We start from the raw sequence: 15,975 nt of genomic DNA, 5'->3' as shown, positions 1-15,975 counted from the left end.
CAGCTTTTGAGTCACCCCAGCTGACATCAAGTACAGCAAAGATTACTTTGCACCAAACTGTCAGATTGTTGATTGTGAGCAATTTGTGTTGTTTTAGTCACTAAGTTTAAGACAATAAATAACTGGACCAGTTTAGTTGATTTTTTTAAAAATAAAAGGGTATTATGTTCAATGTCATGAATTTGGAATTTAAAATTAAGGGAAAATATTAAGCTTCTTCATTAATGATAGTTTAGTATGTTTTTCTCCTTCCCTCCCCCTTGTCTCTTCTTTCTTTTTCTTTCTTTCTTTCTTTCTTTCTTTCTTTCTTTCTTTCTTTCTTTCTTTCTTTCTTTCTTTCTTTCTTTCTTTCTTCTTTCTTTCTTTCTTTCTTCTTCTTTCTTTCTTTTTTTCCCTTCCTTCCTTCATTTCCTTCCTTCCTTTCTCCTTCTTTTCCTCTTCCTTTCTTTCCATCTTTCTTTTTTTTCCCTCATCTGTGAGTTGACTCTCTTTTTTGCCAGAGATAAGGGGATACAAAAATAAAGTCTCATTTTCCCCTAAGTATCAATAGGACAGCTTGGTATGGGACCAAAGTGGCCTGAAAGAGTTAAAAATTATCTCGATATATTTAATAAAATACATATTTTATAATTTTAACAAAGGACATAAAGATATAATTTGGTTGATGAGTCATGACATCTTCTCCCTAGTTTATTTCTTCATAACTTTTATTGCTATCCCTTATTTCCTCTGACTTCTTTTCTTACTCAACTTTGGTAACCTCCTGTGTGCATTATTGTGAAATCTCCAAAAGGACTACTGGAAATATTTTCAAAAAATAACATTTTTTTCTGTTATTTTATAATGATTTATTCATCCATCCATGAATCTGTCCATTTAATACATATGTATTGAATGTCTATTATATATAAAGTACTTTGGACCCAGAGGTAAGAGTTAGACAATCTATACTAACAAATATCACAGTCTCATGAGAAAAACAGAAGCAAGCATATAAGTTGATTGACTAATTCAACAATCATTTATTAAGCTCCTGCTGTTTTCCAAGTATTATGCCAGACTATGGTGTTAATAGCAGTAAAGTGGTAGATACAGCCTATGTCCTATGGACTAAGAGTTAGTACAGAAAACCAAGTAACAACAGTGTAGGACCCAATCAAGAGTTCAGGGAAGGCCTCTCAAAAGAAGTGAAGTATAAACTAAAGATGGAGACTGACTGGGAGTCAGCCAGGAAAAGGCAGATTTGGGGAAGAATGTGCAAGTTACAGAAGAGAACAAGTATGAAGATCCAGGAATGATGGAGAAAATGGTACATACAATTGGGAAACCAAAAGCAGTTCATTTTGTGGGGAGGTGAGGATGGTGAGAAATAAACCTACAAAGGCAGATAGCTCCTAAAGTAAAGGGAAACCACTGAAAAAATTAACCACCACAGGAATAATGTGATAATTGTAGGTAGACCCTTTGGCTTGAGGATGATGAATGCCCATTTGTGGAGCAAGCCTGGAATTAGGAGCCCTGTATGATGCTGTAGGGATAAAGCTGACCAGAGATGTCCTTGGCTTAAATGACAGTGATAGCAGTAAAATGGATAAAAGTGGAGAGTTTTGAAATTTGGAGTTATAATATCCAGGACATGTTTATTGACAGATTAGATGTCAGGGATGAGGGCAAGAGAAAAATCAAAGTAAGTTCCAGGTTTCTAGACTGACCAACTGGATTGGTTGTAGTACACTAAATAAGAGGGAAACCCTTCTTATGAAATACTATGGGTCTAGGAATAAGGTAATGGGTATAGTTTGGGTCACCTTGAATTTGAGGTTCCTGTAAGATACCTATTTAGAAATGTCAATATATACTCAATATAGTCAAGTAGAGATTCAATATATAGGTCTGAAACTTAGTAGGAAAAAATCCAGAAACTATCAACATATAGATGTTAACAAAAGTCCCAAGAATGGAAGAGATGTTCCAAAATGAATGTATACAATCAAAGAAAAAGGCCTGAATCCTGAATGCCACAAATGATTGATATTTAGCAGGGGTGAAGGGTGGGGAACTGTTGACTCTCCAGATGGAAACACTAGAGAAAAGAAATCAGCACAAAGCACCTAAAGAATCAAATGCAGGGATCCCTGGGTGGCGCAGCGGTTTGGCGCCTGCCTTTGGCCCAGGGCGCGATCCTGGAGACCCTGGATCGAATCCCACGTCGGGCTCCCGGTGCATGGAGCCTGCTTCTCCCTCTGCCTGTGTCTCTGCCTCTCTCTCTCTCTCTGTGGCTATCATAAGTAAATAAAAAAAAAAAAAAAAAAGAATCAAATGCATTGAGAATACATGTATAAATTTAGAAAATGTTGAAGTTTTAGGAGCCATCCACATTGGCCAGAGATTTAGAAGCATGGTTTAAATTAATGTCATTGGTGATGGAGAAGAGATATACTAGGGAAATAAATAAATAAAATGGACAGGGCTTAGAACTGGTTGGAAGATAAGGAATATGATGGAGGAAGAAGTAGAGAAGAAACTCCCTGTTTGTTCTAGGCATCAAGGAAAATTATGGTGGTTTCCCCACCAGTCAAGTCTTATCAGTATTTGTTCACACTGAGTATTTTTAAAGAACACACATGCAGAGTGTGTTTTTATATCTCTGTGGATCCTTAAAAAAGAATCTGATTTTAGCATGAACAGTTCTCACAGTGTGGCCTTTGCAATGATAAAAGAATCACACAGTGAAGGTGCTCTGTCAAAAGGCATTGACAAAACTGGAGGTCTCTAAATGACATTTTTCCTGACAGTTTCTTTTTCTTTCTTTAAAAAAAAAAGATTTGGTTTATTTATTCATGAGAGACAGAGAGAGAGAAAGAGGCAGAGACACAGGCAGAGGGAGAAAAGCAAGCTCCATGCAGGGAACCTGATGTGGGACTTGATCCAGCGTCTCCAGGATCACAACCTGGGCCGAAGGCGACGCTAAACAGCTGAGCCACCGGGCTGCCCTCCTGACAGTGTCTTACATTGGTTTGGGGTGCTTAGTATTACATCCCAAAGAACACAATCTGCTCTGCTCTCTCCAAACAACCAAATGTAATTGTCTAAAGTCAAGGGAATTGTTTGTGATTCCTCCACACAGCTCATCCCTCACATGCTAATTTTGACTTGGTTAAGAACTTACTTGATCCTAAGAGCTATAGAAGAGCATTCTGAGTATCTTGCAAGTCTAGTTGTTACATATTTGAGAAATGGAATTCCTTCCTCTTTTCCTCCTTCCCACCCTTCCATCCTTCTCCTTTACTCCATCCCTATCCCTCTGTCTACCTCTGGATTATCATACCTTAATGTTGTGATAATATCAGGGGTTTAAGGAAACAAGACAGAACAGAAGAAAACATAGGTTCTACACACATGAGGAAATAATAGAGGGCCCATTTCTTGACTGGATTGTTTGGTTTTTGGGTGTTGAGTTTGATAAGTTCTTTATAGATCCTAGATACTAGCCCTTTATCTGCTATGTCATTTGCAAATCTTCTCCCGTTCTGTAGGTTGTCTTTTAGTTTTGTTGATTCTTTCCTTTGCTGTGCAGAAGCTTTTTATCTTGATGAAGTCCCAATAGTTCATTTTTGCTTTTGTTTCCCTTGCCTTTAGAGACATGTCTTGCAAGAAATTGCTGTGGCTGAGGACAAAAAGGTTGCTGCCTGTGTTTTCCTCTAGAATTTTGATGGATTCCTGTCTCACATTTAGATCTTTCATCCATTTTTAGTTTATCTTTGTGTATGATATAAGATGATGGTTCAGTTTCATTCTTCTGCATGTGGCTGTCCAGTTTTCCCAACACTATTGAAGAAATTGTCTTTTTTCCATTGGATATTCTTTCCTGCTTCATTGAAGATGAGTTGACCATAAAGTTGAGGGTCCATTTCTGGGTTCTCTATTCTGTTCCATTGATCTATGTCTCTGTTTTTGTGCCAGTACTATGCTGTCTTGATGACCACAACTTTGTAATATACTTGAAGTCAGGCATTGTGATGCCCCTAGCTTTGTTTTTTCTTTTTCAACATTCTTCTGGCTATTCAGGGTCTTTTCTGGTTCCATACAAATTTTAGGATTATTTGTTCCAACTCTGTGAAAAAAGTCCATAGTATTTTGATTGGAATTGTACTGAATGTGCAAATTTCTCTGGGTACCATAGACATTTTCACAATATTTATTCTTCCAATCCATAAGCATGGAATGTTTTTCTATTTCTTTGTGTCTTCTTCAATTTCTTTCATAAGTGTTCTGTAGTTTTTAGAGTACAGATCCTATGTCTCTTTGGTTAGGTTTATTCATTCCTAGGTATCTTATGGTTTTTGGTGCAATTTATAAAGGGATCAATTCCTTAATTTCTCTTTCTTCAGTCTCATTGTTAGTGTATAGAAATGCAACTGATTTTTGTTCATTGATTTTGCATCCTGCCATGTTGCTGAATTGTTGTATGAGTTCTAGCAATTTTGGGGTGGAGTCTTTTGGGTTCTCCATATACATTATCATGTCACCTGCAAAGAATGAGAGTTTGACTTCTTCTTTGCCAATTTGAATGCTTTTTATTTCTTTTTGTCTGATTCCTGAGGCTAAGACTTCTAGTACTATGATGAATAACAGTGGTGAGAGTGGACATCCCTGTCATGTTCCTTATCTTAGGAAAAAGGCTCTCAGTTGTTCCTGGGTAGGAAATCTTAGTCTATACTTGATAAGAGTCTATTTTTTTAAATCTGAAGTTGCATTAAAAAGTAATGAGTAAAAAAAGTGGATTTTGCTTAATCTATTTTCATTATTTATAATCCACTTCATATATTTACCATGAACATCCTTGTAATAACCTTTCATGGTTTCAATGACTCACATGTTTTGCCAATTAAAAGGCCTTGTTGGGGTGCCTGACTGACTCACTTGGTAGAGCATGTGACTCTTGATCCAACCCCACCTTGAACATAGAACTTCTTTTTTAAAAAAAAGTTCTTTTTACGCTGGATTTTATGTCACTATCTAGTATTCCTAAAATTTATCAGGCTTTCTTTTCTCTACTGACTATTAGGCCTTGACCTCTTTGACACATCATCCCTTTCAGTCTTAGTGTTTTTTTTTAAGCACAACATGGGCAGGTTGTCATGAAATTCTGCTGTTTACAAAGCTCATATTGCCCAAAAAGGAACCAAGGGAACATTGCCTTGAAAACTGGCAATGCATTTTAATGTTTAGTGCATGCAGTGGAATTCTATTCCAGAAAGTCTACAAAATTGAAAACTGGAAAAATATGACTGCTGGAGATAAAAAAGAAAACAAAACAAAACAAAAAAAGAAACAGGAAAAGAAAGAAAAACTTGAACTACTTAATTGAAATCTGAGGTGATGGAAGAGAATATTGAAACATCTAGATGTGAAACACCTAGGACACATTGGAGACGATCTAAAATACTAATTCAAGTAAACAATTGGAAAAATCAATTATTTTTTCATCAGGAAGCCAATATATTAGAATATATGTATATATTCATATATATTAGCCAATATATTCTAATATATTAGAACAAAATACTTTGATAAATTTGGATCTGATCTCGTATTAAAGGAGACGTCTGCTTTCCACTCTTACTGCATTGGAATAACTTGTGAAAAGAACATGAATGCCTGAAGTTCAAAGGTCACCTGCCGGTTAATTAGCCATTCATTCATTCATTCAACAAGTGTCTATAAATGCCTACTCTGTGTCAGAGTCCATGTTAGGCACCAGTGTTACAGCATTAGACAAGAGTGTCCTTCCCTTAATGAAGCTTTCTTTGTAGAAGGAGACAACAGACAATAGTTAAATAAGTATATAAAATATTTTAAGAGGGCAATACATACATAAATAATTTAAAGAATGACAGTAGGATGAAGAATAAACCTTGACCCCTCATTCCCTCACAGCTCATATTCAATCCATTAGCAAAACCTGTTAACCCCCTCTTCAAAATTATACCCAGAATCTTACTCCTTCTCAACCCTCAACATCTCCATCCTACTCCAAGCCAGCATCCTCTCTCATTTGTATTATCATAGTAACCTCCTAGTGGTCTCTCTGATTTTGTTCTTACCTCCCCTGCAGCCTATTTTCATGCAGCCAGAGTAATACTTCTACCATATGAGTGGAATCATGCCACTAAGTTCAATGGCTTATGATCTCAGAGTAAAAGCTGAAGTCCCTGCAGTGGCCTGTCCTCTGGCCTTTCATCAACTTCTGTGCCTTCCTCTGCCCCCACCACCTCTGTGTCCTGATTGTTCAATACTCTGGTTGCCCATGGAGACCTAGAACACTGGCTTCCTTGTTATTTTTTAAGTACAGGAGGCTAGCTCTTGCCTTAGGCTGTGTGATAGGCAGAAGTCCAAGATGGTCTCCTAAGATTCCTAGGCTCTGATGTACACACACCACCTGCCAGTTAATTAGCCAAACATAAATCTAGGTACTGCTGTGAAAGGATTTTGCAGATATAAGTGAAGTCTACAATCAGTTGACTTTAAGATGTGGAGATTATTTGGGAGAGCCTGGTCTGATTACATCATCCTTTAAATCTGGATTGAGAGGTCAGAGACAAAGAAGTCAAAGGCTCAAGGCAGGAGGGGAAGTTGACATTTGAAGTGTTGTCTGTTGCTAGCTCGAGGGTGGAAGAGGCCACATGGCAGTGAATGCAAGTGGCCTCCTGTTGCTGAGAGCAGTTCCCAGCTGATAGGAACCTCAGCTTGGTAACTGCAAAGAACTGAATTCTGGATGAGCTGGGAGACAATCTTGAGCCTCACCTGATACAGCAGCCTACGGCCGCCCAGCTAACACTTTGATTTCAGCCGTGCGAGACCCTGAACAGAGAACCTGGTCATCCTGTGCCCAGACTTCTGATCTATAGGAATTATGAAATAGTACATATATGTTGTTTTAAGTCATTAAGTTTGTTTTAATTTGCTAGGCAGTGATGCAAAACTAACACAGTTTCTTTGCATTTGCTGTTCTTTTCTAGAATGTTTTTCCTAGCTATTCTCTGCTTGTTCCCTCACTTCCTACAGGTTTCTAACTAATTACTTTCTCCCCAGTGATGTCTTCCATAATTCTTAGGCTCCTGGCACTCATTTATTGGGTAATTTGAGAATTTGAATAGAGAGACACTAAAGGTACAGGCAGGTTATGGAGAAACTACAGGGGAAAATGTAGTCCCTGGGATCAATGAAGAGGGATTCAAGGAGAAGAAACAATTATAAGAACTTGGTACATGGCTATGTGGTGAGGACAATCCAGGAGGAGCCATTACCTTCCATGCAGGCATGTAGTCAGCTCATGGCAGTATCAGAGGGAGCAAGCCAGGAAAGTAATGCTCCTCAGAAGCTCTCCTCCCTGTCTTATTATTGACAACACTCTCACTAGAATATAAGTATCATGAGGGCAAGTATGTGCTTAGCCAATTTCATTCCCTGCTTTATCCCCTGGGCCAAGAACAATGTTGAAACACAGTGCTCAACACTGATCAAATAATGTTGTAAATAACAAGATCTCATTTTATTTTATTACTGAGTAATATTCCATTGTATATATCTATCATCAGAGGGTATAATACTAAGGGAACTAAATCAGAGAGAGAAAGACAAATACCATATGATTTCATTTGTATGTGGAATTTAAGAAACAAAACAAATGAACAAACAAAGAGAAAAAAGGACAAACAAACAAAAGACTCAAATACAGAGAAGAAGCTGGTAGTTGCCAGAGGAGAAGTGGGCAGGGGGATGGATGAAATATATAAAAGGGTCTAAAAATACACTTACAGCATTCAGCACTGAGTAATATACAGAATTGTTGAATCATTATATTGTACACCTGAAAGTAATATAACACTGTTATACCTCAATAAAAAATTAATCAAAAGATTAATTTTACCTCAATTATCTGTTAATTATACCTCAATAAAAAATAAATCAAAAGATTCATCTGATGAATGAATGAATGAATGAATGAATGAAGGTGGAGCAATGTTACTGTAGAATGGGTAGCAGAGATTTCTCCAACATATGAAATGAGACTTAACTGATGAGAAAAAGCTGATCAAGAAAAGAAAAAGAACATGAAATTCCAGATACAAGGAATAGCAAATACCAAGGGCCTAAGGAGGAAATGAGTTTTCTGTGTTTGAGAAAGTGGCAGAGGCCAATGACTCTGGAGTTTGAGTATTCAAGGAGACCCCTGATGTCAGATAGGTAGGCAAAAACATGATGGGTCTAGCAGAACATTATAAGGGTTTGCATTTTATTATAAATATAAGGGACAGATATTGCAAGAAATAAAACAGAAGAGACATTATGGGCTTTATACTTTTACTATCCACAGAAAAAAAATTTAAAAATAAGGAAATAACTGAATTGCGTTGATTGTGAATCTATTCTTGGCTTCTCTAGTCTATTACATCCCTTACTTGACAAAACTTCCAGATGAATTCTCCCCAGCTTTTTTTTTTTTTAAAGATTTTATTTATTTATTTGAAAGAAGAGAGAGAGAGAGAAAGGGAGAGAGAGAGAGAGAGAATACGCAAGTGCATGAGCCAGGAGGAGGGCAGAGGGAGAAACAGACTCCGTGCTGAGCAGGGACCCTCCCCTCATGTGGGGCTTGATCCCAGGACCCTGAGATCATAACTTGAGCCAAAGGCAGACGCTTATCTAATTGAGCCACCCAGGTGCCTCTGAATTCTCCCAATTTTTATTTACTCCTATCTTTGACATTTTCCTGTACTCTTCACCTGACAGGAGAATTCATGTGAGCTGGATCCTGTAGCTGTCTGATTAGAGTCTTCTCAGTTAACTCTTTAGATGTCCCCCCACTGTTGTCTTTGGTCCTGCACAATGAAAGCAGAGAAGATTTCTCCTTCTTTTATCTTCAGGGCCTAGAATAATGTTAAATTCAATGCCTGGGGCATAGTAAATGCTCAAAACTTCTTAGCTATTAAGACATTTTATTATTAATCCAACTGAGGTGTGACTTAGCAAGAATATAATAACTATTAGTCAGATAGTCTATTACCAAATCCCAAGTCAGGATCTTCCTAGTGATACGACATTGTTGAGCCATGATTTTCTCTGAGTTTCAGCTTATAATCTGCAAAATAGCATGAATAATACTATTTCATTAATGAGTTAATGGATTAAATGAGTTAATATCTGCAAAGAGCTTAGCACATAGTTATTGTCATTAGATTGGTAACAGAATTCTTGGTTATTATCAGATATTGCAGGTGGAGGATGGTGAGTTCAGAGGGAAAAAAATATTATTTTTTATTTCTTCTCCCACCTACTCACTTCCACCCACAGGAAGGAGATCTGGCATTGGTGTTTCTACAAGCTCAATGAGAGGAGAGAGTACTTCTCTTGGAAGGGGATTCGATGGAAGGAAAGGCTAGGTGGAAAGGAGCTGGAAGTCAAGCAGGAATCCTGGAGCACACTGCAGACTGAAAAGGCCTGTTTTGGTCTAGGAGTGGTGAGCAACAGTGTCCACCACAGAGCACTATTTCGGTGATGATGTGGGGCCATAAGGATGCTAGAGGCCTAAATCATAAGAGATGTGGCTTTGACCTTTGATGGGGTGCGAGGATGGGCAAAATGGGTGAAGGAGGGTGGGAGATTCAGGTTTCCATTTATGGAATGAATATGTTATAGGAATAAAACATACATCATAGGGAGTAGAGTCAATGGTATTGAAATAGCCTTGTATGGTGACAGATGGGAGCTACACTTGTGATGAGCATAACGAACAGAGTTGTTGAATCACTAGACATACACTGGAGACTAATGGAACATTGTGTGTCAATCATACTTCAATAAAAGAGAGTCAGAGAGAGGTATGGCTTTGACAATTTTATTAAATAACTCTGGGTCCCATAGAGGGCACAGAGGACCCAGCCTGTCTCCAATGGATCTCACTGGACAATTCACAATTCACATGCCTACTGTGACCGAATAACGATTAATAAGCCCTTCCCCAATTTTCCAAACATGGCATAATGCCCTTGGATTCTTTTACAACCTAAGAAGAGTAAGTGATATTTTAAAAAAATTTTTTTTAAATTTATTTATGATAGTCACACAGAGAGAGAGAGAGAGAGGCAGAGGGAGAAGCAGGTTCCATGCACCGGGAGCCCGACGTGGGATTCATCAACTTCTGTGCCTTCCTCTGCCCCCACCACCTCTGTGTCCTGATTGTTCAATACTCTGGTTGCCCAAAACGCGGCGCCACCCAGAGATCCCGAGTAAGTGATATTTTTAAAAAGAGTTAAATTGATTTCTTATCACTCTGGCTAGTGGGATCTCCAAGTCAGATTTAATTTAATATAGGAGAATAATGCGGGGGAGTAAAATTAGAAGCCAAACATTTCAATAATAATGACAATGTATATGATAATTAGTAAATATTCATAAGAGTAAATCTACATTACCCATTTTTCTGTTTGCCATCTCACACGTTAAGCCAAAATCATTGCTATGGACTTGATAACATTTGTAAGTTTCAGAAGGAAAGATTCCTGGAGAAAAGGGATTCAAATAGAGCTAATGGATGGATATAGAGGTTTTGTTTCCACCTCCTCTTTTTATTGCAGGATCATTGAGATGGAATGGATCTCAAAGGCATTTTAATCTCTCTACTTGTCTCTGAAAATGGCTGAGAGCATTATTTCTTCCTGGTACTTTCCTCTGGGATTATTCTGCTTACTGAAATCTGCTATTTTCTTTATAGGTTTATACAATAAAAGTATTTAGATGAGCTGAAGTGCAGCTTCTTTTAAATACATGTAATTCAAGTTGGCTTTTTAAATGACTGTCTCTGAAATGCAGAGATGCATAACAAAATCAACAATGTTTCAACGGGTGGAAATATTGAATGTGCCTTTGTTACAGTGGACATCTTTGGAAAAGCTGGAATTCATTTATGGTGCTTAGTGGTCTCCCCAGAGACAAGCATCAAACAATACTCTTGATGGTTTGGTGACCTAGAGATTATTCTTAGGTTTGAAGGTTCTTCATAGTTTTATAAATTAAAAAAGGGATTTTTCTTTAAGTGATGGAGTGATTTTTTTCCCAGTGATTTCTGATCAAAGTTCATGAAGTTTGGGGATTAATTTCCTTGAGATTGAATTTTTCATCTCCTAGATTATGTAGGACAAGGATCAGTGCTTCTGTAGATTTAAGGTACTACACTGAGAAGTATAATATAGTGAAAAAAAAAAAAACACAGGATGTGGAGTTGGGTTATCTACATTTGGAACACAGCTCTCCCATGTTCGAGCTGTGTGAACTCACCTGCTTCTCAAAGCCAACCCTGAGACAGGGACTTAGTATGAATAGTCCATTTGGAAGGTGGTATCAGGAAGCACAGATGAAGGAGCAGGGAAAAGGAGACAAGGTAGAGAGAAACCAATGGTGTTGTGTTACTGGCTGGGTAGCACAGTGGGCAAGGGGGACCTAATGCAGCTAGGACCTCTCTGAGATTCCCTGTAGAATGTGTTTAGGAACTGCCACCCAGAAAGACAGGGAAGGTGGACCCATTTCTCATCACTGAGAGTTCCTGCTCAAAGGGCTGTATCTGAGGGGCCCACCCAGGAGCTGCAAAAGCTCCTCCAAAGCCCCCAGACAGGCAGGGAGTCAGAGGGAGGCTGGCACTTGATGAACAGGGGAGCTCATGAGCGTGAGCAAATGATCTAAGAGGTGGGCTGGAGGATATGGGATGTGTGACAACAGTGTCCCTTACAGGACTTTGCAAACATGAGAAAGGGATTTATTGAGATTGGGTCAATCTGTGAGGAAAATTATATACATGTTCCACCCACTTCTAGACAGTATCAATGGATAATACAGTACAGACTGAGTTTCCTATCTAAGGAATTCAGACCCAGGCTCTATTACTTTTCTAGTCTGTGTGGCAAGAGAATAAAACTCATCTAGTTGGAAGTGACACCACTGTTTTCTCATGTGATGTGCCCCAGGATGTCTGATTTATGTGTTAAGATGCCTCCAAATGATCCTAGAAGGTTCTGAATCTATCTTTTTAGCAGGGAACTGGCATTGGAAAGCAGTAGCTTGGTGACTCTATGTTTTCTTTCTGCTTGGACTTAAGTTGTTCCTCTATGTAACTGTGGACTCCATGTGCTGTGTTGATGGGAGGCTACTTTTAAGTCCGTAGAGAGAGACCTTTGAGATTTGAGAAGAATTGAACAAGATCCTCCTCTCCGTACAACTTTGGACACTTGTGCGTAACACTATTAACCATCCTCCCCACAGCCTTTGTTAAGAGGCAGCATGGGCTGATACTCAGTATTTCATCCCCAGTATAGCATGGGCTATATCTGTAAGCATATAAAGTATCACTAACCCTATTTTATAAATGAGGCAATGGAGGACCACAACATTGAATCTTGCATCGGAATCACCTACTAGGCTCATTAAAATACAGATGGCTGGATCTAACCCCTAGAGTTACTGATTCAAGGGATCTATAGTATACCTAAGAATTTGCATTTTGTTTTCAGAGACTTATTTGAGAGAGAGAGCATGATAGGAAGGGGGAGAGGGGGAGAGAGAGAGAATCTTAAACAGACTCTGCACTGAATGGGGAGCCTGACTGGGGGCTCAATCTCATGACCCTGAGATCACAACCTGAGCCAAAACCAAAAGTCAGACACTCAACCAAGCTGTGGCTCTAAGGAGCATAAAACATTGATTTTGAAAATGGCAGCCTATCTCATCTACAAAAACTCCTCTGAAAGAACCAGGAAAGAAGCCAATGATTTTCTACTGCCTTTGATGAGGTGCCATTGTTAATTTGAAAATAGCCTTTGGTTTTTACTTTTGTCCTTCTAATGGCCAAGGCCCTTATGTTGCTTTCCAACAGAATGCTGTGTTGAAGGAATATCCAAATGTACATTATCAAGATTCTCCTCCTTAGAATATTTTATGAGAAAGACGTGATTTTTCTGAAGTGTGACCTTTAGAAGACATTCATAGAAGCAACCATAGACATTTTTAAATGCAGATCCTTGGGCCCCAACCTAGGAGTCAGTGTTACTAATTAGAATCAAACTTTCTGTGGAGGGTCTGTTTGTTACAGCACCTCTAGTAACTCCAGTGTTATAACAGAAAGAGAACGGCTCTGGAACAGGTGTTGTCAAACTTTTTTTCTCCAAAGGGCCAGATAGTAAATACGTTCAGCTTTGCTGGCTATGTGCTCTGTCACAACTACACAACTGTGTCACTACAGCATAAAATTGGGCTTAGACAGTATATAAATGAATGAGTGTAGCTGTGTCCCAATAAAGGTCTTCCTATGGGCATGATATCTGAATTTCATGTACTTTACCTGTTTCATGAGATAGTACTTTTCTTTGGATTTATTAAAATCACTTAGCTCATGGGCCTTAAACACTCAAGTGGTTATTGGTCTCTGCCCTAGAGCATGAGATATGTAAGGAGGAGAGACCGGTATACAGAGTTGAAAGTACTCTCCTAATGTTGAAGTCCAAGTAGACTTAGTAGGCTTTAAATGCCTTCTTCTCTCTTGTTGGAATTCTGGAAAGCTCAGGAGGCAAGAAAATTTAAGAAAAGCAGGGGAAATGAAATAAGTAGTTTGAAAGTTTGTCTTAGTTTGGGCTGCTATAAGAAAAGTACCATTGACTAGTTTAGACAACAAACACTTAGATCCTGAAGTTTTGGAGGCTGGAAATCTAAGATCAATCTGTACACGGATTTGGTGTCTGATGAGACCTCAGTTCCTGGTTCAGAGATAGCTATCTCTTTTTGTGTCCTCACATGACAGAGGAAAATCTGAGCTCTTCATCCCTTATAAGGCACCAATTTCATCATGGGGCTCCACCTCTACAACCTCATCCAAACCTAATCACCTCCCAAGACCACACTTGTAAATACTATCACATTGAGTACTGGGCATCAACATATGAATTTTAGGGAGAAATAAATATTCCGTCTATGGCAAAGTCCTAGACAAGGGTTGGCAGTCAGACTACAATGTAGACTTTGAGGCCTCATGATGCTTTTGATACTTTTCATCAGTATACTAGGTAGTGCTGTTTTAAAAAGATTCAGAATCATGGGTTTGAAACTCCCTGTCCTTATAGCTCTAATGATTTTGACCCAACCCCTGAGTCCAAGGGCTGGCCTGTGTCTGAGGCCTATTCCCTGGGCCATATGACTGGTGTTGCATTAGATCTAGCTATCCAATCAGCAAACAGTGCTGTCTTATTCAGGAGATGCTAGGACAAAAGAGAGGTCCTCTAGGTTGGTGGATTTGACCCTGAGAAAATGCAAGGGCAGAACTTCAACAGCCATCTAGGTGCTATAAGGGGGCAAAGGACCCTTGAGAATGGAGTCAATCCAATTCATGGTGGGGGATCAGACTACAGACAGCAAAGACCCACCAGGCTTGACTGAAATCTTCCTTGAAGTGATCCTGGCCTTTAGATTTCCTATTACTTAAGTCAATACGTTATTTGTTTGGCTAAGCTAAAAATTGGTCAGATTTACTGTCGGTTACAATTTGCAGAATCTTAATTTACATAACTCCTTTCTAGCTCCAACATTCTATAATTCTTTGTCTTTGAAACCAGCTATGCAAATGACAAGTCCACAAAATCAGCTGTCCCCTACTGCACTGATCTGAGCATAAGTGTCTAGAATTTAAGAGATGTAACATTAACAGTTTCATTGAGAGAATTGTCAATTTTCTTATTGTAATGCCAGTTCATTATTGCTATCCAAATGGCATAAGGCAAATAAAAGATACACAACTCTCATTTCCTATAAATGCAGAAATTGACTGCTATAAAAAAATAAAATAACAGAGATGGATCCCTGAGGTCTCCATAATCACAGGGTAAGAGGTAGGGATGAGGAAGAAAATGGCACCCTTTCACTTATTTAATATTTTGTCCTGTATTTTCGCCAGATCCTGTTTTCTAAAAAAAAATTAGGCTGATATTTGCTCTGCACACACATGAGCTTTAAAAAAAATAAAAAGCCTTATTTGTAATTACCATTTGTAACTTAAGGGATGCTTATGAGCGCTGATGTCTTTGAAAACCAGGGAGAGCTGTGAAAAACAAAAGGCAGAGTTAATCCAAACCACCCATTATCATAAGTACAATTAAACTGGCACTGACTATAAAGTAACATCACTCAGCCTGCCAGTCATTTAGTCTCTAGCCCTGGAGAATCCGTGGTAATATGCAGGTGAGCACTTCCTCTGGCTCTTTGGACTGCGGCCATACATTGTGTAAGGACTGATCCCAAGCAAGCTACCGTGTTCTCTGATGCTGCTCTAGATCATCGGATTCCATCAAAAACAGATTTTGAAATGAAAAAACTGAGCTGTTTTTTCCCCCTTAATGTCTCATAGCAAATCAACATATAAGTAAATAAGGATCACTTGTCTTATGCTTTTGAACACAGGTTCTTAATTTTTATTTTCTGGGATCGTGAAGACACTTGTGGAAGTATGTGTTGAGAGAATAACCCAAATTATATAAATCTCAAATTCTAGTATTTTCCAGTATTGTTATTCCCACCTGACCCCTTTTTCCCTTCCTGGAAAACTCTACTTGGTCCCCCAAGATGCACCTTAGAGGTAAATTTCTTTGCAAAATTGTCAGAAATTTTCCATCAATAGAATTATCCTCTTTTCCCCCTGTGTTCCAATGACATTTGATGTACACTGTTATAACATTTATGATGATTTAAGATGGGAGAAAGTAGATATCAGTTTTTATTTCCTATATCAGAGGTCTTCTTGAGAACACAGAGTGTTATTTACCTTTTCATCTAACAGTGCTTGACTCAGAGTAATTACTCAGTCAATATTTTCAGTATTTGTTGGTTAAATGAATAGATCACCAGGATGATGTTTGGAGCATTTAATTGCTCTGCATGGTA

At 38.5% G+C, this 15,975-nt stretch overlaps 2 long non-coding RNA genes across 11 annotated transcripts in view; one reads left to right on the top strand and one right to left on the bottom strand.

Annotated features, from left to right (window-relative positions):
* The window catches only part of LOC112662463 (uncharacterized), a 71,392-nt gene extending 65,094 nt beyond the window's left edge, over positions 1-6,298 (bottom strand). For all 5 annotated transcript variants that reach the window (XR_004807508.2, XR_004807509.2, XR_003138581.3 and 2 more), the window contains exon 1: positions 6,108-6,298. This is a non-coding gene — a long non-coding RNA (uncharacterized LOC112662463). The remainder of the gene's footprint in view (positions 1-6,107) is intronic.
* The window catches only part of LOC112662466 (uncharacterized), a 99,216-nt gene that overhangs the window by 63,398 nt on the left and 19,843 nt on the right, over positions 1-15,975 (top strand). For all 6 annotated transcript variants that reach the window (XR_007404228.1, XR_004807512.2, XR_004807510.2 and 3 more), the window contains 2 exons: positions 9,355-9,520; positions 10,122-10,289. This is a non-coding gene — a long non-coding RNA (uncharacterized LOC112662466). The remainder of the gene's footprint in view (positions 1-9,354; positions 9,521-10,121; positions 10,290-15,975) is intronic.

The sequence above is a fragment of the Canis lupus genome, chromosome 20 (genome assembly GCF_003254725.2).
Source record: "Canis lupus dingo isolate Sandy chromosome 20, ASM325472v2, whole genome shotgun sequence".
NCBI classification, from domain to species: Eukaryota; Metazoa; Chordata; class Mammalia; order Carnivora; family Canidae; genus Canis; species Canis lupus.
This window is presented reverse-complemented; position numbering and strand designations above follow the sequence as displayed.